The sequence below is a fragment of the Orcinus orca genome, chromosome 11 (genome assembly GCF_937001465.1).
Source record: "Orcinus orca chromosome 11, mOrcOrc1.1, whole genome shotgun sequence".
Lineage (NCBI taxonomy): Eukaryota > Metazoa > Chordata > Mammalia > Artiodactyla > Delphinidae > Orcinus > Orcinus orca.
The window spans coordinates 47979632-48003890 of NC_064569.1; positions in this window are offsets into that span (position 1 = coordinate 47979632).

Genomic DNA, 24259 nt, shown 5'->3' on the forward strand with positions numbered 1-24259 from the left:
AGCATCTTTTCATGTGCCTGTTGGTCATCTGCTTGTCCTCATTGGAAAAAATGTTCAGTTCTTCTGCCCATTTTTAATCTGTTTGTTTATTTTTGATGTTGAGCTGTATGAGCATACTGATGGGTTTTTTTGCTGAGGAGAAGCTTTTTAGTTTGATGTAGTCCCACTGTTTTACTTTTGCTCTTGTTGCCTTTGCTTTTGGTGTCAAATCCAAAAAATTATTTCCAAGATCAGTGTTCACGAGCTTATCCCCTCTGTTTTCATCTAGGAGTTTTATGGTTTTAGATCTTACATGAAAATCTTTAATACAGTTAAAATTATTTTTTTCTGTATGATATAAGATGGGGTCCAGTTTCATGCTTTTGCATGTAATTATCCAGTTTTCCTAACACCATTTATTGAAGAGGCTATCCTTTCTCTGTTGTATATTCTTGGCTTCTTTGTTGAAAATTAATTGACCACATATGTACAGGTTTATTTCTGGGATGTTTATTCTCTTCCATTGATCTATATGTCTGTTTTTAATGTCAGACCATACTGTTTTGATTACTATAACTTTGTAATATGTTTTGAAATCAAGACATGAGATGCTTGAGCTTTGTTATTCTTTCTCAAGATTGCTTTGACTATTTGGAGTCTTCTGTGGTTCCATGCAGATTTCAGGATTAGTTTTCTATTTCTACAAAAAATGCACTAGAGTTGTTTTAATTGTTCAGCTGTGTTACTAAGAACCCAGGATCCTACCTATCTTTATACTCCATTTCCTTAAAATGTTATCTTGTCACCTATGTCATGGTCAAAATGTGGCTACTGCAGCTTCAGATGCAAAATCTTTGTTCAGTAGAGGAAGTAGGAGTGAAAATGGAGCCAGCAGTAATAACAGCCACTTGTCTTCCTTAATCAGGAAAGCAAAAGCTTTATCAAAACCCCACACTAGATTGACATGTACACACTGCTATATTTAAAATAGATAACCAACAAGGACCTACTGAATAACACAGGGAACTCTGCTCAATATTATGTAACAACCTAAATGGGAAAAGAATTTGAAAAAGAATAGATCATATATATGTTTAACTGAATCACTTTGCTGTACACCTGAAACTAACACAACATTGTTAATCAACTGTACTCCAATGTAAAATAAAAAGTTAAAAAAATAACCCACACTAATGTTCCATTAATTAGGCTACCCAGTGTCATATGGCCATTCATTGCTGTAAGGGAGACTATGAATGTGAGTGTTAAGATGAGGTTGTCCTGAAACAATGCATTCTTTTTTCAGGGAAAACTGAGGAAATGAATAATGAGTAGACAGTTAAAACACTGATCATCTGCCCTTATTACATGTATAGATTTCAGAGACTGAACTCAAGCAGAATCAGCATGTTCAAATATGTTATAGGTGGGAATAATTAATCAAATTTAATATGGCATGAAGAATGAAAAGGAGAAAGTAAAACATTTGTTTCATACGTACTTGTCCAAGACAGTTTACATACATTTCCTCCTTTACGTAACCAACTGGCATATAAATCGTATTTGTTGAATTGTAATTCTCATGTGCTTTCCACTACATACCACGTAGGAATTTTTTGTTTGTTCATTTTAGTGGAGGGAAGTCTAAGCTCACACAATTATGTTTTAAAAAATGCACAAGTGCATGTAGTATTTTGTGTTAAAAATCATTTTAAGAAAGTTTAAGGGGTCTTAGTTTAAGAACCCTGTAAGCCAAATGCAGTAAGATTACCAGAAATTTCATATGCACTCCGAGAGTACCTCAGTAGAATAACTTCTAGTTCAAAAAGATTCGTCATATGGTAACTAGCTAACTCACATGCAAGTCTCAGTGGCTATGATTTTCATAAGGCACACATTCTGATGTTCAGAAAGCAGAACTGTCTGTTTTGATTTATAGTGGACTTCATGTTTTATCTTACATTTCCATTTCAACCTGCTGCCAAAAATTTAATCATTTCCAGGAAAACAAAATCAAATTGAAGATTCTTTTCAGATCTTTTAGGTTTAAAACTTCCCAGTCCACTCGCTCTTCTTCTCCCTGGGTTTATTTCTGAGTGCCTGGCTTTATATAGTTCTATGATATTGTGGGAGGTATTGTGAAGGTATTAGATCAGTTCTGTTCTCTGAGACATAGACTATTGGTTTGATTTTCAGGATTTCCTCCCCTAGTGTCTCTAAACATCCTGCTGGCTTCTGATCGCAAAATCTAGTAAATCGTGTCCAATTCTGTCCCAGGTCATTTTTGTGAGCAAACCCTATTGCCTTCATTCCATGGCTTCTTTCTTTCAGCTACTTTTAACTACTTCTGTGCCCTGTCTGGAGGAATAGGGAAGGTTAGACCCTAATAAATCTTTAAATCTCAAGGGAAATTCAGAGTCATCTTAAGGAGGAACTCTTTGCTCCTGACCATTTATTACCCTCTGTGAGGCTGTCGATTCCAGAGTATCAGATGGCCTAGAACTTATCACTACTTTTATTGAACTACTATTGAAGAATTGTGGCTAAAGGGACTCTTCTGTGAAAGCTGTGAAAGTTTCTGTGTTGCTGGGTTCTTCAAACTGTCTACAATCCAAAAACAAAAAAAATCTTAGTTAGCAATGAGAATGGAGATATTTACCTTTGGGGGTGGGGGATGTATTTTCAGTCTTACCAAGTGTGAATCTCTAATGTTAATTAGTATATTAACCTTTTTGGCATGTGAAAGCCAGCCAGAAGCAGCCTTTAGGGTTTTAAGGAAGGAGAAATAAGCAAGATAATTTGGGGAAAAATGTGTCAGGAGAAACACTAGTAGTAATAAAACTACTGAGGACCTAAAATACGATTTTAGTTGATAACCAGTGCTGAATCAAAGGCAAGCTTTTTCCCCCTTTCTGGTCCTTGTAACAAATTAATGAGTAGTTCTCCCACTCTAAAATGTTCTTATTTTCAAACAAAAATAATAGAGAATAAATTGCTTTTTTTTTAACACTTGATTTTCTAGAGTGCCGAACCTGAATTTTGTTCATTCCTTTAAATTAGTTTAGTGAAGCCCCACCCCGTTTCTGAAAAAAGTACATTGAATATTGCATCATGTTTGTCTAAAGACATGGGATTTGAAAATTTCTGTCCCCAAACTGTCTCTTTTGTGGTGATATAACACTCATGTCACCCACTCTCAGGAATATTCTATGAATTGCCCTTCATGAACATTTACTAGGGCTAGGTACTTTCACTTACTCCAAGAAATCTCTCTAAGCTTTTGTAATGGTGCATTGTGCAAAGCAAACCTCCAAGGAAAAAATAAATTTTCTCTATTTGGATGTCTAACAAAGACTAGGAACATGCATTTTTCTAAAAGAAATGTAATCATGAGATAGATCAGCTACAATTGTAATGAGTACCTGAGACCTATAACTTATATGTCATGAAACTTACTGATCTCTTTTTGTAAGAATGAGAAAAATACAGCTTTCTTTCGATACACTGTCATGTGTTTATTTGATAACTTCTAGGATATTTTAACCCATAGGAAGATAGTGTAAATACTCTATTTTGTTTTCCTGCTGTTTTAGAACAATTTTCTGACAGTCCATAGGTGATTATTAAAAGATCACTTTCATTCCATTATGCTAATGCTCACCTTACCTCATCTACCAATTTAAAGACTATTTTGGAGGGAGATCAATCAAGATGATGTAGAAAAAAAGAAAAAAAGAAAGAAAAAAAGAAAGATGATGTAGTAGATGTGGAGCTCACCTCTCCCCATGAACACATCAAAAATACATCTACGCGTGGAACAGTTCTCACCAAAAACTAGTTAGAAACTGGCAGAAAGACTCTTGTACAACCAAAGCTATAAAAAAGATCTACACATAATTGAGTAGAAAGGAAAGAAAAGTGATCAGGTTGGGACCTGTGCCCCTGGAAGGCAATTCAGAGGAAAAGGGAGAATACACGAGTGGAGACCTGCCCTGGGGAGAGCCACAGGTTGGATGCCCTAGACCTGAGGTCTGACGCAGGGGAGGTGAGCCCCCTTGGCTGGTTGAAGGACCCCTGGGACTAACGGGAGGGCTGTGGGAAGCCCATACTATGCTTGTGAGGAGCGTGTGTGCACTGGCTAGCCCCTGAGGCAGGGCAGAGAGAGGTCTGCTCTAGCAGCTGCCAGGTTTCCCACCACCACCTTGGCATGCTTGTCACCCGAGCTGAGCAAAAGCTCCAGTCCTGCTCACTCCCCGTTACAGTTTAGCACCGCATCTGGGGTGGCCAGGGCCAAGGAGAAGACTTGGCCTTGGGATGCAGAGGTGACCCCGTGGAGCCTGGGTGGGGTGGTGGTGGCCCTTGTTGGCACTTAAGCAGCATGTCAGAAGATCCACTGCAACTTGCCCTGATACATGTATGGGTCCCACCTGCCCTGTGTGTGGCTCCACAACAGGGCAGGGGTGGTGGAGGCTGGGGCAATGATCAGCTACAAGGGACCAAGGGGACTTTCACTCAAGGCTGCATCTGTGCAGAGTGAGGGAAGCAGTAGCAAGTGCCTGTATAGGTAGTGCATCATAGACAGCTCGGACCTCTGTATGTGGCCAACATGTGCTTAGAGCCCACATGGGTCCCCCTTGCTTCAGCACTACCTCCTCTGGGGCAAGGGTCTTGGTACTCAGATAGGGGAAAACACACACTTAAAGATAACAGAGCCAGCTTGGGCTGGACCCTCAGGGCTTCTGCTCCAGCAACTTGGGATTAGACCTTACCCCTGAAAGGGCAGTATTGGCCACTGAGCAGAGGGGAAGTCCTGCCTCACACCTATCTTCAGCTCTAGCCCCTCTATCTACAGCCTCACCTCCTGCCAAGGTGATAGCTGCCAGCACACCCTGGGGAAAGATATGACTTGCATCCACACCAAATCCAGCTCTCCCACCAAAGGCATTGGGCACAGGCAGTCTGTATAGGGATGCTCCCACATAAGAACACCCCTTCAAGACCACAATAGTTAACAGTTTCACCTAAATTCATAGAGGCAGAGAAAATTAAGCAAAATGAAAAGGCAGAGGAACTGCTCTCTATCGAAAGAGCATGAAAAAAACCCTGAAAAAATGAAAGAAATAAACAATTTACCAGATAAGAATTCAGAACACTGATAATAAAAATTTTAACTGAATTAGGGAAAAGAATAGATGAGCACAGTGAGAATTTTGACAGGGAGCTAGAAAATATAAAAAAGACCCAAGACTATATTAAATTTAGGCAATATAGTGGGTTCAGATATAAATGATCATTTTCATACATTGAAATATTAACACTTTTCTCTATGCATAGGAGCAATATTTCTGTTTTGCAAGAGATAGTGTTGATCTTTAAAATCCAGTCGTTTTTTTGTTCTCTGATTTTTATCTTCTTGCGATTTAGGGTTATTAAATATGTATTAAAAGAGATCTTTAGATTTACACAGATTCTTGACATATTTTTACGCATAAATTGAGAAATCATTTTGGGTAACTTATTTCTAAGGCAAACACAACAACTACATCACAACTGCTATGTGGCTAACGGTGATTGAAAGACCATCCTGACTTTACAAATATCGAAATGTGAAAAAAAAAAAAAAAATCCTACTCACAACCTTGCTTAAGAAATAGACTAATTCCCAACAATGTTGCTGTTGCTGTTGCATACTTCCCTGAAAAAGTATCTTCCTACTATCCTTCCTAGAAGAAACCAATGCTGTGAAATTTGTATTTCTTATTCCCTTGTTTTTTCTCTACAGTTTTACCAAATATTTATCCTAAACAACTTATTGTTTGATTTTGTTTTTTAGCTGATATAACAAGATGATTTTGTTTTTTAGCTGATATAATAACTGTATTACCTGTATTCTTATGTGACCTTTTTTTAAAATTTAGCATTATGTGATATTCATCCACACTACCGTGTATATCTATTATTCATTTTCCATATTGTATAGTATCCCACTATATGCATATGATTCAGTTTATAAATTCTCTTCTTGATGGACATTTGGGCTGTTTTCAGTGTTTTTATATTACACATGCATCTGCTATAAACATTCTTATTAGTTGTCTCCTAGAAAGCATGTTTGAGGGTTTCTCCAGGGTAGATACATAGGAATGAAATTGCTACATCTAGATTGATGCTGTGCAATAGAACCTTCTGCCATGATATAATATTGTAAACATCTGGGATGTCTAATAGGTAGCCACTAGCTGCATGTGCTTTTAAGTACTTGAAATATACCTAATTCATAATGAAGACTTGGATATTTAATTCTATATAATTTTTTAAATTGAAGTATATTTGACTTAGAATATTATATTAATTTCAGATATATAACATAGTGATTCAATATTTTTATAGATTATGCTCTTTATAAAGCTGTTATAAATTATGGGCTATATTCCCTGTGCTGTGCATGACACCCTTATAACTTGTTTACTTTATACGTAGTAGTTTGTACCTCTTAATCCCCCTCACCTATTTTGGCCCTCCCCTCACCCATCTCCCCTCTGGTAACCACTAGTTTGTTCTCTGTATCTGTGAGTCTGTTTCTGTTTTGTTACATTTGTTTGTTTTATTTTTAGATTCCACATATAAGTGAAAACATACAGTATTTGTCTCTGTCCAATATATTTCACTAAGTATAATACCCTCAAGGTCCATATATAATTTTAGTTAATGGATATTTAAATAGCCACATGTGGCTAGTGGTTATAATATTGGACCATGCAGGTCTAGATGATCGACTTTATTGATGCCGTATGATCTACTCTTTCTCCTTCTCTTGAATGTCTCCTGAAGGGTCAGGTGTCCTTTTTTCCCCCGACCCACAATCTTGAGGAATTAAAGCCATAAAGGTGTTAAGGCAAAGGGGAGAACTTATAATGGCTTCATGAGCAAAGGTGTGAGATGGTGCTCCACATGACTGGAGACTCATGTCTTAAGCTGCTGCGTAGTTTACATCACTGAATCCACTTTGAGGTCACTACAAGACTGTGAACACATGAATTAAATCAGAAGACATCATTTCATTCTGAGAATGCACAGTTTTCTACTATTTGTTTAACTGCAGTAAAGCAAGCTGAAATTAGCCATATAAAGATACTTTCATGATCTTGATCTTTATTGGAGCTTTCTGCTTTGCCTTCTGTTTAATAAACTTCCAAAGTTATTGTCCCATTGGTCTCAGATATTGCAAGTGATCTTTAGCTCTCCACTTTCTGCTGTCTCCATGATGTTCCTCCCTATTGCTATGACTCCATAGTCTTAGACACAATGCCCATCTCTTTCATGTAGTGGACCACTGTTTTTGTAGTGAGACAGGTGTTGAAGTTCTTCAAAAAAAGCCAATTCTGGTTTGTTTGTTTTTTTAATCTGTTACTTGCAGAACTTGAACTAGTTGTAGATGTGTTTCTACTCAATTATTAAGATGCCCTAGATTCCTATACAGGGGAATGTGGCCAGTATATTTTTAAGTGGAAGACTTATATCTGCTACCTCTTCAGCTGCTCTTGCTTTTATTTCTTTTTCATTAACTTTACTAGTTCCATATTTGGCTAAGGACTGAAGAAATGGTAATTTAAGTTTGCTGTCGTGTCAGTTGCTACTCTAGTACCTGCTGCTGCCGTTTTGGAAGGCTCTTGAGTCTTCATGCTGCAATCACATAAGAGCACATGCTTGGGGTGAATACACTGAAAATTCTATGAACAGAGTATGTATAGAAGGCATGTTGGAGTCCCTTCCCTCTTCCCCAGGCATAACCAGAGGGGTGGACTAAAACAGCTCAGAAACCATGTGGAGGCTTTGATGTTAACCTTACCCTAATCTCCTTTTTCATGAAGCTGCATGGCCCCTGAGCTCTTCTTTTTCTCTGGAACTCACATAGGATGCCCATTGTGTCCTCCATCTGTTGCTCTTAAGAAATAGATAAGTTTTTCATATTAGGGAAATCCATCTTCAGGCATGCTGCTGTTTCTTAAGATCCTTGGATGGAGATGTTTACAAACTTGCAGGGAAGTATCCTGGTTAGCTGTAAGGTGTTTTAGGCTTACATAGCCGTTTTCCTTTGTGGCCTGACCACATCAAATAAGGAATTAGAAGAGAAGACTTGAGTAAAGTGCCCAAATGCACACAGCTTATAAATGGCAAATCTGGGATTCAAATGTAGGCCATACATTTCCAGAATCTGTACTCTTTGAGATTCATTATTCTTCATACTGATACTCTTTAATGTCACTTGTCACAGTTGCAATTTTACATTTGTTCCTTGTTTATGGTAAGCACTCAAGAAAGATTTGTTAAATAAACAAAGCAGGCAAGCATTTATATAGGTGAGTGGATGCAAGGATGCAGGAGAATATAGTGGCAGGTGGTATTTAAGGCAAGTGGGCTTCTCATTGTAATGGGTTGTCAAAGATAGAGAATATATAAAGATTCCAGTACATAAGGAGTAAGTGAGTATAAGTGAGATTGGGTAAAATACGATGCCATTTCAGCAATGGATCTGGAATTTAGGATAGAATTTTATTTTCCAGGAGATCAGTAAGAGTGACTGAAATTCAGAAGTAACGTAAAGTAGCTGAAAGTATATGAAGGTATATTTGGACTTAATGAAAACTATCAAGGATTCAGTTGTGAAATGAGTCATCAAGCCAGAATCAGATAAACATGAATTTGTACTTGTTTCTGAGTTCCGGTACTCCTTGTATTCACCTGTTGGGGAAATATTTGTTCTGATAGCCTAAGGAGCCAGGGAATTAGAACTAGACATCAGTAATTTGTTATTGCATCATCTCAACCTTGCATTACTGATGAATTCTTAATCAAATTCAGTGCTTATGGACTGGAGAGTTCTGCTCCTGTTTAATTGCAAACACTTGCCTCTAACATTGTTGAACAATGTCCTAGATTATATCACAAAGATTCATTCTAATATCTCACATCTTAATAGATTAGTACAAGGCAGTTTTCATTATTTTAAAAATACAGTTTGTAAAAAATTACTGACTGGGCTGAATTCTCATTCATTATATTTAATTTATTCATTAATCATTCAATAAGTAGTTATTTTGTTAGCTTTTTGGAATAAGATAATGAAAAACATAGGTACTATTACTATTCTCACAAAGATATTAGCATTTAATGTACAATATGAAAGATGAGTTGAAATTTGCAAACAAAAATGGAATATTCATGATAGAGTGGACAGTATAAACCAAAGCCCAGAAATGAGAATAATCCTGAGGAGTTTGAGAATCTAAAATAAGTTCCCCATAAATAAATTATAGGTTACCAAGAAGAAGGCAAGGCAGGGAGAATGGTGAGAGATGAGACTGTATGGATTAAAACAAAAACAAATATCAGATTACTAACTAACTGCATACCAATTATCTTGAAGATTATCCAAATGTCAAATGATGCTATGAAAAGTATTTAAGGAAGTGAATGATATCATTACATTTACATTTTAAAAAATTGATTCACATGTCTGTGTTGAAAATAAAATAAAAGGATAAGCGAAATGTACTATATACATACAATGGAACATTGTTTGACCATAGAAAGGAAGGAAATTCAGTTACATGCAACAATAAGATGAACCTTGAGGACATTATGCTAAGTGAAAGAAGGCACAAAAGACAAATACTGTATGATTTCAATTGTGTGAAATATCTAAAGTAGTCAATTTCATAGAAACAGGAAGTAGAATGGTGGTTACTAGGGCCTAGGTGAGGGAGAAATAGGGAGCTGTTTAATGGGTAGACAGTAGCTTCAGTTTTGCAAGATGAAAAAGTTCTGGAGCTCTGTTGCAAAACAATGTGACTTTACTTAACACCCCTGAACTGTACACTTAAAAATGGTTAAGATGGTAAAGTTTATGTTATGTGGTTTAAGACTTTATTTTTTGAGCATTTTCAGTTTTACAGCAAAACTGAGAGCGAGAGAGATTTCCCATATACTCCCTGTCCCCACACATGCATAGCCTTCTTCATTATCAGCATCCCCACCAGAGAGGAGTACTTGATACAGTTGATGAACCTATACTGACACATCATATTACCCAAAGTCCATAGTTTACATTACAGTTCTCTCTTAGTGTTGTACATTTTATGAATTTGGACAAATGTGTAAGGACATGTATCCATCATTATAATATCATGTGAAGTATTTTCACTATCCTAAAAATCCTCTGTGTTCTGCTTATTTACCCCTACCCCCTCAACCCTGGCAACCACTGATCTTTTTGTTTTCATCATAGTTTTGCCTTTTCAAGAGTGTCATATAGTTGGAATCATACAAAATGTAGCCTTTTCAGATTGGCTTTTTTCACTTACTAATATGCATTTAAGGTTCTTCCGTGTCTTGTCATTGCTTGATAACCCATTGATATCTGTGCTGAAAGGAATTCCATGGTTTGGATGCACTACAGTTTATTTTCCCATTCACCTACTGAACGGCATCTTGGGTGCTTCCAAGTTTTGGAAATTGTGACTAAAGCTGCTATACACTTCTGTGTGCAGGATTTTGTGTGGAATGTTACCTTTTTTTAACCACAATGAATATAATCTAATATTAAAAGCTGATATAGCAGTGATCAGACTTATAAAAATCCAAGTGAGGAAGCCTGGTGACCTGACCTTGAATGGCAATCATGTACATAAAGAAGGGTAATTATATTCAATTTTCAATTATTTAAGAGGGCAGAATCAATTTGACCCATGTTATTTATTGTTCTAGGGAAATAAGCTGCAGAATTAATTTGGGTAAGGAAAGAATAATTTCACTTCTGATATGTTGCTTTTGTAGTGTACATTAGCTATCCATACACCATTGGAAATACATGTTCAGATCTCAGGAAAAAAGTTTTAGGCATAAAAATACATTGAATTCTGATGAGGGTCGCCAGAATTCAGCAGTTACCAATACTCTTTCTACAACCATTCTTTTTATGGCAGTAACTCACATTAAAAATGATACCCAAACAGAAGGCAAGAATTCCCTATAGGGGATTATATTGGGTAATGGGTGGTGGAAAGGAATATGTAATTATGAAATTCCCCTTGATGGATTTGATATTAGCTTTCCCCTTCCCAGTGCAAGTTTCATCTTCCTACCCCAGTTAAAATAACTGATTGATAGTAATTGAAGGTATGGCCATAGATGAAATTGTTTAGATACTTTGTTGGATTAGAAAGGAGCCAAGGAGAATCCTGAGGCACAGTACAATTTAAGAAATGAGTAGAAGAAAAAATTTCCTTTGTTTTTATTAGAATTACAAAGTCCCAATCATATTCTCTAACTTTTCTCTACAGCTGTTTGCTTTAAAAATGAGGTTAAATGGGGTAGAAATTGGGATGAGAGACAGGAAAAGGGCGGGAGAAGTGTTCTATACATAATAGTCTTTTGTTGTTTTGTTTTTGTTTATTTTACTATTCCTCCTTCTTATGTCTTAGATCCATGGAATTAAAGTAAGCATAGCATGATAGTTTCCCAAAGGTGTACTGAGGTGCCCCCCAGAGCACCACAGCAAATACACAGGGGTGCTGTCAGAAACATTGTACCCAATAAGTTAAACAGGCAAGGATGATTTTTTTCAATACTATTGCAACACAGAAGAGACACTGAAGTAAACTCTGCTGAACCAAAAGGCAGGAGTTTTTAAATGTTGGGATAAGCTAGTGGAAAACTGCTGAAGGACATTAGGGTCTGAGTTGGTCAGAATAATTAGGCCATATATGTTTTCTAATTTAAAAAACATAAAAAGTACATATTGATGTTAGTCTCATATCCCCCAACAGAGACTGGAAGATAGTGGCATTATCTTTCTTGATGGTTACATTTCAAAGGGATGGCTCCCAGGTACTTGAGAAAGACATTCCTGGGTTATAAAACTGGCAAAAAGCTGGGAGACTTACAACTCAAAGGGGCAGAGAAAGAATTTACAATTGCAGGTGTTCTGAAGTTAATGCCCTAATCAGGTCTTCAGTCCATTTTTTACCTAATCAGGTCTTCTGTCCATTTTTTAATCAGGTTGTTTGTTTTTTTGGTATTGATTGTATGAGCTATAGTTTCTAAAGACTTGATGAGGGCTGAAGGATCACTTCCAAGCTCACTCACATGGCTGTTAAAAGAGGTTCATATAGTTGGTCACAACATGGCTTTCCTAGAGTAAGTGATAAGAGAGAGACAGAGACAGAGAGAGTCAGAAGTTACAGTGCCTTTTGGGACCTAATCCTGGAAGTTCCATACTATCACTTTTGCCATATTCTGTTTTCCACACTAAACAATCTTGGTACAGTGTAGGAGGAGGCTGCACATCAAGAGCCATGGATCACTGGAGGCCAATTTGAGGCTGACTACCACAGTAACCTAGAGGCAGGAAAAGAGAATGTAGTCAAATTCACAGATGGGTGATTTTGGCAAATGGATAGACGGGCAGGCTATTGGAAAGGTGAGTTAAGAACATTGACAAGAGATTAGGTAAGCTGTTAGGATATGAAATTTGATATATAAATGAAAGAAAGTGAAGGATCTGTTAGGTAGGAAAGAAGTATAGGAATATTGGAGTGGGATAATAATACAGTTGGATAATTAAAAGGATAGGAGTTTGAAATTATAATTTCAAATTATTATTTGAATAATATTTGGAGATTATTGAAAAGGAACTGTTAAGTCAGGATGGCAGTTGACGTGGTGTGGAAAGAAAGACCACAAGTTAAGCTCTGAAAACTTTATTGTATTAGAAGAAGTGACAGAGTTCAAGACAAAGATGAGGAAAGAATATTTTTAGTCAAGCGGACGAAGCGTCAAAGAAACAACACTTAACCACTACCTACTCATGAGCAAAGAAGAGAAACGTCCTGGAAAGCAGTCAAAGTAGAGAGACTCTAGGTTACAATTTTAGTGTTCACTAGATATATGACTTGAAAAGAGTTCATGTAAAGTCGTTCCCTCATCAACAAGAAATTCTTTAATTAAAAACAAGAATGAAGGGCTTCCCTGGTGGCGCAGTGGTTGAGAGTCCGCCTGCCGATGCAGGGGACATGGGTTCATGCCTCGGTCCGGGAAGATCCCACATGCCGCGGAGCGGCTGGGCCCGTGAGCCATGGCCGCTGAGCCTGCGCATCCGGAGCCTGTGCTCCGCAATGGGAGAGGCCACAACAGTGAGAGGCCCGCGTACCGGAAAAAAAAAAAAAAACAGAAAAACAAGAATGAAGACCTGAGGATTTATGTAAAATTGTTATCCATAGAATGGAGTTCTCAGATAACATGAATTGTAGGATTGGGTAAAAAGAGGAACAACGTTAGAGGAGAGGAGCAAGGTAGAATACGATGATGCGGTAAGGGCTCTCATATTGGAGAATGTTTAAAGATTACAAGTATGTGAGATAAATCAGATTTAACTGGCTATAAATTAAACAAGAAAATTAATTGCACCAGTCCACTGAGGGTAGGCTCTGTGGTAACCCTTTCTGGGTTTCGCTACAACCCTGGGTGGAGTATTCTTCTGAAGAAGTTCAACCTGGTAATGAATGCAAAAGCCCTGATAGTTCATGATTTAAATGAAAATACCATATAATGTTTAACGGTTGAAGTGACTAGCATTTCTGCAGCAACAGTGCATGAGCCTCTAGTGTGTCACGATACTTTTTGAAATGAATATGAAGCTTAGTAGAATAATATTCTCTACACAACAGTTGTTGCGTGGGGGGCACTAACATAAGAAAGAAGTGATAATCCAACTATGAAAGGTGGAAGATTTATTGACTCTTCCATATGCAACTTGGAAACAGTTGCAGAAGTTTTGTAAAGCTACTAACTTCCATTGAGCTTACTTTCTTACTGTCTGCTGCAGTAGTAAGCTCTTTGACAGTGGTGGTGGTAGTAGAGAAATGAAGAAAAGAAATTGCCTATTTATGTCCATTTTTAAAGGATAATTCAAGTATTCGATCTCAATTATAACACCCAATCTATAGAATGTTCTTCGTTATTTGACATGTTTTTAAACTTTGATTTTCTTGAGTGCAGAAAATACATTTAATTTGTATTTGAACTTTCAGTGCCTAATATAGCCCATAGTAGGTGCAGAAGGGATATTATTTTTATTGCACAATTTAAGAAACAAAATATTTAACTAAAACTTGCCCAAGGTTACAGTCATCACTTTAAAAGGTAAAGAGGGAGAGAGAGAGAAAAAGCTATTTATACCATAGACTTTGCTGACTCAGTATTTATCCATTGTATTTATATTTTTCTATATATGTGTTTTTCTGTCAATTTAGCTTCATTACGCTTTGAAGATTAGAGTCTACCAAAGGCAATTTAGAACCATTCTCACTTAATTAGGAAAGAGCTATTTGAATCCTGATCCCCACCTTGAAAATCATCTCACAGTTTCTTTTAGTGATAGATGTAAAACATATCTGAAGATCTTATTCTATCATTTTGCTATTATCAGTAATTACTTACATTAGTAAAATTACTGAGTTAACGTAAACTTGTATGCAAAAGGTTGGCAATTCCCTAGGCTTATATCTCTTCTATAAATTTTCTTCATTTCATGAAAATTTCTAGTGTTGCAAAACATAATAGTGAGCTAGATTAAATGAAAATAGGTTGCCAATTGTTTGGGGACTTTTATTTTTCAATTCTTAATAGTCACAAAAAGAAACATACACTTATGAATTTATCGTAAGTTTTTTTTAATGCATCAGTATTTCTATCCTTTCCACCACCCTCCATCCACAGCTTGGAATTTCAATGGGAAAATAAAACCTACAAAATGAAAACGAAAATCAATCTTCTTTTATTAAGGAACAAATTAAATTGCCCTTCTAAAGTAATGATTTTTACCTTAAAACAGTGATAACTATCTTGCTGTTCTGTCAAGTCTTCTCACCTTCTTATCTTACAACAGTTAACCTTAATAATTGCCTCACTTTCAAACTCTTCCTGGCTTATGGCTCTTTAAGCACTTCTGTTAAGCTTGATCGTTTACTTACACTTGGTGTGTGTGTTTGTTTTTTCCTTCTGGTAATTGATATCTGTGTTAAATGGATTTTCAACTGTGTTATTGTAGCTTCCTCTAGGCAAAATGACAGGATACCAAATTCTGATTGTCTTTTTTTTTTTGGGGGGGGTGTCATTCAATATTTGATAATACCTAGTGAACATGTTGATAAGTACATAAATAAGAAGGTATGGTCCCATAATACCAAACTTTAAAAATATATATTTTAATGTGGAAATTGCATTTTTAGAATCTCAAAGTAATTTCTGTGCTTAGTCACATTTTATCTGTGTGGATAGGTCAATTATTGTCCTAACCTTCAATAATATGTCCAGCCATTAAAGAATTATAGTACTACTTATGTGAATGACATTTATTTTAGAATATACCTTTTTTCTTTACAATTAATAACTCCCTCCCCCAATTGTTATTAAAAATAAGAAAAACTATTCTAGATTAGCTTTAAATTTTATAACTATCATTGGTTTCATATTTATAAATGACTCCTTTGATTGTCTTATTTTGAAAAGGAAATATCTTCCTGATTTTACCTCTCAAGACCTTAGCTAACCAATTCAAAACAAGTATGGTTGTAATAAATTAAGAATTGTGTGCGTGTGTTTTTGTGTGGTTTTTTGCCTAAGATTGGGCTAGCTATTGATTAAAGTCATTTGAGATATTATAATATCAAAACCAACAGTAGCACCTATTGTCATGTGCAGTGAGCACAATCTATGCCGAGTCCTCTACTAAATATTTTAAGTATTCTAACTTGTTTTATTTTCACAACAATTCTGTGAAGTCAGTAGTATAAACTTTATTAAAAGAAGGGGAAATAAATCCTCAGAAAAGTTAAATAATTTTCTCAGTGTTATCATGACTTGTAAATGGTAGAGCAGGAATTTTGACTCAGATACAATGCGTGTTACATTTATAATTACAGTACAAATAAGTGAAGGTTATTACGAGGAAAAACGTAAATCCTAAATACAGAGAGAATCTCAGAATTAGACACAGGCTTCTTTCCATCAAGCTCAAGGAGATTGTTACCTTGCTTTTAATGAATGGTGCAAGAATGAAAACACAGCTTCTCTTAAACGTTGAGTAAATATTTACTTTATAATGCATTCACCATTCTTTTGATTTAGGGAAAATACTTTTGTCAGTGCTTATATGACTTTTAACTTTAAATATATTGCATATTTTTTAAAAAAATACATGGATACTACTACAGATCTATGAAAGACATAGCAAAAAGGGCTTATAACTGTTGTACTGGAACATGAGGATGGCAGGATGGGAGAGAGGTCTACTATGGAAAATGTTATATATAATCACTTAAATGTGTATTTACACAAGTACTGAAAAGGTATCAGTACCTAACCTACCCTGTCTGATTTCATAAGTGATTTAAAGAGATCTTTAAGTATCTATGACATATACTTTTATGGTTCAAACTACAATAATTTCGAAGCTTATAAAATAAATTTGAAGCCAAGGCTAGGAAATTAAAGAGTCAACGAAATATATTTAAAATCTGTTTCCTATGGAAGGCAAAGAACAAAGGTATAAAACTAAAGAATGAAAGTTTACTAAGTACTCTGCTCTCCATTTGTTTTCTATCACCTCACATATAGTCTGGATACCATACTTTACAACAGAGCCCAATGTAAAAGAATAAGATATATTTGCAGTGAATTGGAATAGGTTGAATATTACCTTGTCTCATATTCTACAGTGCTGTCTATTTTAAAGAATAACCTTCTTTGAAGGCTCATAATCCTCTCTCCAAGACATGTATTCTATCACAATTCTCATCTCTGCTGTATGATGATAGAGCAAATAGGTCAACTGATCTCTGCCTTGCAACTATGAATGAAAGTAGCATTGACTTGCATCTCATTCATCTTTTTGCAAGAACACAAAATAGAAGCTGCGTGAAAACTCAGCAGTGGCCTTTCCCATGGCAAAATTTTCCCCAAATTTGGAATTACATTCAATACTCTCTGCATGGCAATATACTCTTACTTTTTCTGAGTTATTCAGCAATAGTGAAGTACCATATAAGTTGTAATATGTTTTTGATATCATAAGTTCAACTTTATTCAATAATCTTTATTTACCCTGAATTTGAAGTTCATTAGGGATGATGAACATAGAACTTTTATGAAACTTTATGTAACTCCTCAGTGTACATATTAGTATTTTCATAGTTGTTATTCATACCTGAGATTCTTCCTCCATTGGTCAGTGAAATGAAATTATGTTTTCTGAATTGTGTCACGGTATAGTATAGTGTTTAAGAGGACAAATACTGGAGTCAAATTGCCTGAATTTGAATCTCAGCACCATATGTTATTTGCTGACGGACCTTGGTCAATATACTTAGTTGCCCTATTCTTAGATTTCCTCAATTTTCACTTAAGTATAATAGTAAGGGTACCTACCTCATAGAATTTTTACTAGAATTAAATTTCTAGACACATGTAAAGCACTTAAAACAAGACTAGGTTTAAAGTAAATGCTCTAGAAGTTTTCTAATAATAATTCCATAATTATACACGTTTTACTGTGTGATATATATATTGCTATACATCATAAGCATTTATACACATTCAATTATATATTATAGACATTTGTGTATGTCTAGCTACACATTACCAATAGTCTATACTTTTATGTGTTTGTATGATATGAGAAAGATTAGATATAGTATTTCTAAATCTGTCTTTACTAATGAATAAGAGCTGGGAGCACACTCAGCATCTCTATACTTATGATGGATTTAGGCTGAAAGATAATTGTTATTGAATTATTAAATTCCATTATTAAAGCACACAGAAGGTATTCAAAATGCATTAAAAATTTGAGAAACTATTTGAAGTTAAGGCCTTTTGCATTTGTTGATCACAACTGTGTATTTTCCTCCCAAACATAGGGTAACACAGCCTTTATGCTGAAGGTGAAAAAAGTGAAATAAAAGGAAGAGTTGATTTAGTTACAACACAGGAGATATTTGTTCCCAAACAAGTTGATGTTAGATGAGTCTAGATTTTAAAGAGGTCAATGTAGGTTGAAAATCTAAGTAAGGATTGGAGGATAAAGTGAAGTATATAAAATAAATGAGCCATGGGGAATAAATATGGGCAGGGCAGTACAGACTAAGAGGGGATTAAATAAAAAACTTGAATTTTCAAAACAAATAATTTTTTTAGAATAGGCATATGACATACTCTTTCATTTTGAAGATATTACCTTGAAAGCATTGAGTTGCAAGTTTTTGGAGTAGGGCAGAAAGGTTTTAATGGTGAGGAATTACAAGATTTAAATGAATGATATGATCCACAGTGTAAAAAGCATATTAAAATGGTAGAGTTGGAAGTATCCTAATATATTATACAGGCTTAGAAAATTATTAGGACTTGGTCATGTAGCATTTTCCAAGAGTGAAACAGAGTTGAAACTTTTTTAAAAAGTTCTTTAGCACTAAGGAACATTTGATTTTTTTTCCTTTTCTTTTCTTTTTTTTTTTTTTTTCAAGACTTAAAGTTCAACTTACATTCTGAGAATGAGTGTAATGACTTTAGAATGTGCTTTGTCTGGAATTCCCTGGCGGTCCAGTAGTTAGGACTTCGTGCTTTCACTGCTAAGGGCCCTGGTCCGGGAACTAAAAAAGAATGTGCTTTGTTGTTGTTGGGGGGTGTATGTGTGTGTATGCGTGTGTAATTAAATTTGGGTAGAACATTGACCGAAAATGGAGTGTTTAAAATTATTTGTATTTTTCCAAAGTTTTTTTGCTAATATATCAATAATCATGATCAGAATCTGATATTTCCTTCAAATCTCAGATACTCTTTCAAAACATTTATTAAAAGTCGAGTCCATGTTCATTACTTATCTTTCCGTACTTGTTAATGTGAATTAACCTTTTAAAATATTAAAATACCTTATATATCAGAATTCATACATAAATAAATTTGTAACACATTTTTTGGTTATTTTTCCTTTAAAGTAAAAGCATTTTAAATTGTTTTTAGTAATCTACACTTACTACCTTTACTGCCTTGGTTTTAACCCAACAAATTGGCTTTTGCCTCCTCATCCTTAATTCTCTCTCTCTATGTGTGTGTGTGTGTGTGTGTGTGTGTGTGTGTGTGTGTGTGTGTGTATATATATATGTATATGGGGGTGGGGGGGAGAGAGAGAGAGAGGTGATATTATCCAGAATAGCTCTAGGTACTAGGAACAAATATAGAGAAGATACATTTTCACAATATTTTCATTTCAATAGAGAGAAGTAGGTAATGAATAAATAAGCACAGAAAATGCCTAGAACTAACTAAATGATGTGGAGTAACCAATGTTAATTTTATTGAGTATTTGAGCAGACCTCTCTGAAGTTGTGATATTCTAATTTTTTTCGGAGAAGCTTAAAAAAAAAAAAACTGCGTATTATGTGAAACATCCTGATTTTTAAATGTTGGGAGCTAATTAGACAGTTTCCAAAACACCATACAGGCTACTACTTTATAGACTAAATGGAGTATTGTTACCCGAAAGCTGAGTTCGCCTGTTGTTGGGTATCCAGCCAAAAGACACAACCAAGCCAGTGATTGGGAGAAGGAAGGATTTCTTACTTGCAACAAGTAAGGAGAACATCAGGGATGTTTCCCATAGCAGTGTATCCCTGAACAGCAAAATTGGGGAGGTTTTAGGCTACGGGTACATGCATATTCATGAAAGGATTTGGGTGTTGTATGCAGATTCATGAAGGGGCTTGAGCAGAGGAGAATTCAGCACAGAACTGGGACAGAAGTTGACACAGCCCAAGCTTTAGTTGAGTGAAGTCATGAGAGTCAGAAAAGGTCAACATCATCATTCCTTACATTCCAGTTGGTCTGATGGTTGAGGCTAGAGAGGGCTTTGAATTCTGCAGAACAGCTCAAGAAAGTGCTAATCTTTATCATTAAGATAGAACCCGGAGTCTTTACAACTGATTTATTATCTTTGCTGTTGTGACTTCTCTTGCCTGATAAGTTTGTTCCTGCATTCTTTTTTTTCCCCTTAAGATAATTAACTCCTGAGAACTGTTCAAGGGCAAAGCAATGTGGCCAGGCTTAGATCACAAAATGGCTTAGGCCGAAAATGGCTTCTCTTATGTCAAGAAAGCCTGGTTCTCTTTCTCTGGGGACCCTCACCCTATCTGTTTATAGTGTATCTATGAACATCTCCGACCTGTGGGTCTCTTTCTGGATTGTACCCACTGCTCCAGACTCTCGTTTGGAATGATATATTTATTTCTTTGTATTATCTAGATGTACAGTGTTTCTTTCTACCTCTTTAATCTGCACATTATAATTGTCAAATGATTAATATGAATATGGCCTAGAGTGATATTATGATTTATAATAAGAAATATATATTTGGTCTTTGTCCCTGTTCCTGCCATACAGCTCCTAAAATCCTTGTAATTTCCTAAATGATAAAAGCAATAGGAGTATCTTTAATTATAATATTTGGTCTTTTGTCCTCAGTTCCTGAAATATCTCCAAAGCCATAAAAGAAAAAGGAGTGTCTTTTGTTATTCATAACAAGCCCCTTTCAACCTCATCTGAGTTTATGTTAATGAAATGAATTTTGGAAAGCTTCTAGATAACCATAGGATGTGGGCTGGTTGTCAGTGGAACCAACTATATGATTAGAGGGTTGGAACTTTCAGTACCACCCTCGACCCCTGGAGAGAGGCAAGGTGCTGGAGGTTGAAATAATCACCAATGGTGAGTGATTTAATCAATCATGCTTCCCTAAAAATCCCTAAAATGTGGGGTTTTGAGAGCTTCTAGCTTGGTGAATACATGGAAGTGCTAAGATGGGGGTGAGCCTGGAAAGGATGTGGATGCTTCTCTTGCACGTTCCCCATACCTGACCCCATGGATCTCTTTTATTTGGCTGTTAATAAACTGAAGATCGAGTAAATAAACTGTTTTTCCTGAGTTCTGTGAGCTGTTCTAGCAAATTATTGAGCCTGAGGAGGGAACTCCTGATTTACACTTGGTTGGTCAGAAGCACAGGTAACAACCTGGGCTTGAAACTTGCCGTCTTGTGAGAATGAGCCCTTGTGAGATCTGATGCTAACTCCAGGTAGATATTGTCAGAATTAAGTTTAAGACCCAGTTGGTATCCATAGAGAACTGCAGAATTGCTTGATGTAGAAAAAAATACATATCTGTTGTAAAAAGTATTCTATGAATATTAAGTAGAAAAGCAAGTGTTTTCCTTTCATTTGGTGACCAGGAGTGAAGTATTGAGTGTAGAGTGGTGAGTAGAGGAAATAGAAAAATCATGAGTTTTTTCCTTTCATCTAGATACTTTGTAGATATCTCTAATACACTAAATATCTAGTTCATTCCTGTCATTTTTTTTTTTTTTTTTACAATCCAGTGGCTACAGATGCTAGAACCATACTGCTTGACTTTGAATAGTGATTCTACCAGTTACTAGCTATGTGCACTTGAACAAGTCAACTAACATTCCTGTGCATCAATGCTTCATATGTAAAATGGACGTTCCAGTCAGAGTCCAGTCAGGAGACAGGAACCACATGGTAATTTGAAAAAGAGACCTTTAATATAAACAATTATGAACTATAATGTGGATTACCTATAAAGGGTAAAGAGAGCTCTCAAAAAATACCGTAGGGCTGAGGAGTGTACTTGAGAAATGAATAAACTTGGAAAGTGTCTCCCTTCCCCAAGGTTGTAATTCAGATCTCATTAGCTATAGTTATTAGTTATAACTAAATAGATTATGGAGAAGTTCTCTGGGTGGTTCCAGGTCAGAACTGATTCATATTCTCTGGGCAGAGGCTGGTGGATGGAGAACAACAGCCAGATGCAGCAAAAAGGAAGTAACTCTGGTGTGCTGGCAGCTTGAGACTGGGAAATCTGCCCTGGGAGGTACCTTGGAGTCTCATTGGGAATAGTCCCATGAGTACAGCTGAAACTCAGTTTGGGAGAGCTCCACTGAATGTTCACAGAAACCATGGTGGGTGTGCAATCAAAGCAAGAAGAAGAAGAAAACAAAACAAAATTTAAAAGAAAACACCAGGACTGGGAAGAGATGTCCCTTCTTCCTAAAATGGCTCTCCGGTGCTATCTACTGTCAAAGCTTAGCATGGAGCCAACTGCAAAGGACAAATATTTAAATATTTGAATATTTGACTCAGAGAAATATTTAAATATTTCTCACTCAATTTTCTGAAAACAGACAAAAATGGTTGGATGTGGAGGTAAAGAGCAATAAATTGATAATTGGTTCATTAGTTTCCAAGGGATTTCGCAACAAATTACCACAAACTGTGTGGCTTGAAACAGCCAAAATTATTCTTTTATAGTTCTGGGACCAGAAGTATGAAATCAATATGTTGGCAGGGCTGTACTCCCTCCAGAATCTCTAGGAGAGAATCCTCTTCCAGCTTCTGGTGGCTGTCAACATCCCTGTGACTGCATCACTCCAGTCTCTACCTCTGCTTTCCCATTGCTTTGTCTTCTTTTTTTTTTTGGTTGGCAAGTTTTTGCTTCCTTTTTCTTTTTCTTTGCTTTTTATTTTTTAACATCTTTATTGGAGTGTAATTGCTTTACAATATGCTTTGTCTTCTGATAGCTCTCATATGGACATGCTTAGGGATAACCTGTGTAATTCAGGATGATTTCATCTCAAACTATTTAACTTATCTACATATGAAAAGATCTCTTTACAAATAAAATCATGTTTCTGTGCAGGTTCCTGGTGTTAGGACATTGACATCTATTTGGGGGGCCACCATTTAGCCCTCTCTGTTGGGGATTATGATAACAGTGTTTGACTTACAACCTTCTTAATGATAATAAATTAATTATTTAAAATACTTAGAACAATGTCTTGTTCATAACAAGTACTCAAAAAGTGTTTGTTGTTGCTGTTATCATCATCATCACCGCCACCGCCACCACCACCATCACATCATGATGGTTACTGTTCTCTCTAGCTATCTTTCTGATTCCCCACTCACTGCTCTTCTGTTCCACTTGATAGATGGGATAATTATATGATAATTAGAAATTGTACCCTGACTCTCTATTTGCCAGATAAGTGATCTTGAACTTAACTTCTAAAATGGAGATATTTCATTTCATTTAACTTATATGCAAGTAGTCTTATCCTGATTGAAGATAAAGAAATTAAACCTCACAGAAGTTAAGTAACTTATTCAGTGTCACTTTGTAGATGGTGGTGACATTTAGTTTAGTCTTCGTGATATAGTATTTAATTACTATTACCATTACTGATACCAACTGCTACTTTTATTATTACTGTTATCTTCATTAATGATATTACTATCTACCTTTAAAAAACAAATGTTAAAGATTTCTCTGTCTCCCTCATTTCCCTTATTCTCTCTTTTTAATTAATTAACAATTCTTGGAAGTTTGTCAGAAAGAAACACAATTTCCTGAATGACTTTCTTTCCTAATTACCTCTGTAATTGCCCTTTCCTATTATTTTGTACCCTTGTAATACCATACCCTATTAACTGGTATCTCTAACTTTTGTGTCTCCCTTCCCCAGTCTTTATTCCACATAGCAAATAAAAAATTATGTTTGTGAAGCACAGATCTGTTGTCACTCTACTGCTTTAAATTTCTTTAATGATTTTTAACGTTCTCCATTATCTGGAGCCAAAATATTTTTTAGCCTTATCTTCTGCTTATGTAAACTAGGCTGCTCCCACAGAGTACTACTAATGATTTCTCTAAAAATATCATAAACCCTTTATATTTGTTCACAGTTCTCCTTTCATAGTATTTGGAATTTAAATCCAGCTCAAATATCACTTCTACAAAATCTTACTCCAAATCTCAAAACATAAAAGAACTTTTATCTTCTGTGCTCAGACCAAGTATGATCTTTGATTTCACTACAAGGAGCACCTGATGAATGGAACCACATAACTAGAAACCTAGATTCTCTCTCCTGGAGAGTGATGGATGCTCCTCTTCACTTTTCTGGAAGTAGGAATATAAAAGAATGTTACATATTGTCAAATGACAAAGACTAAACAAAAGTTTTTGTGTTTTTTTAAAATTAAGGGTCCACATTTTATAAATATTTATAAGATTTGTAATATTTTGCTCCATTGTTTCTTTACCTCATACAACCCAGAATTTCTTTTTGTCAAGTAACGCATATCAGATTATTCTA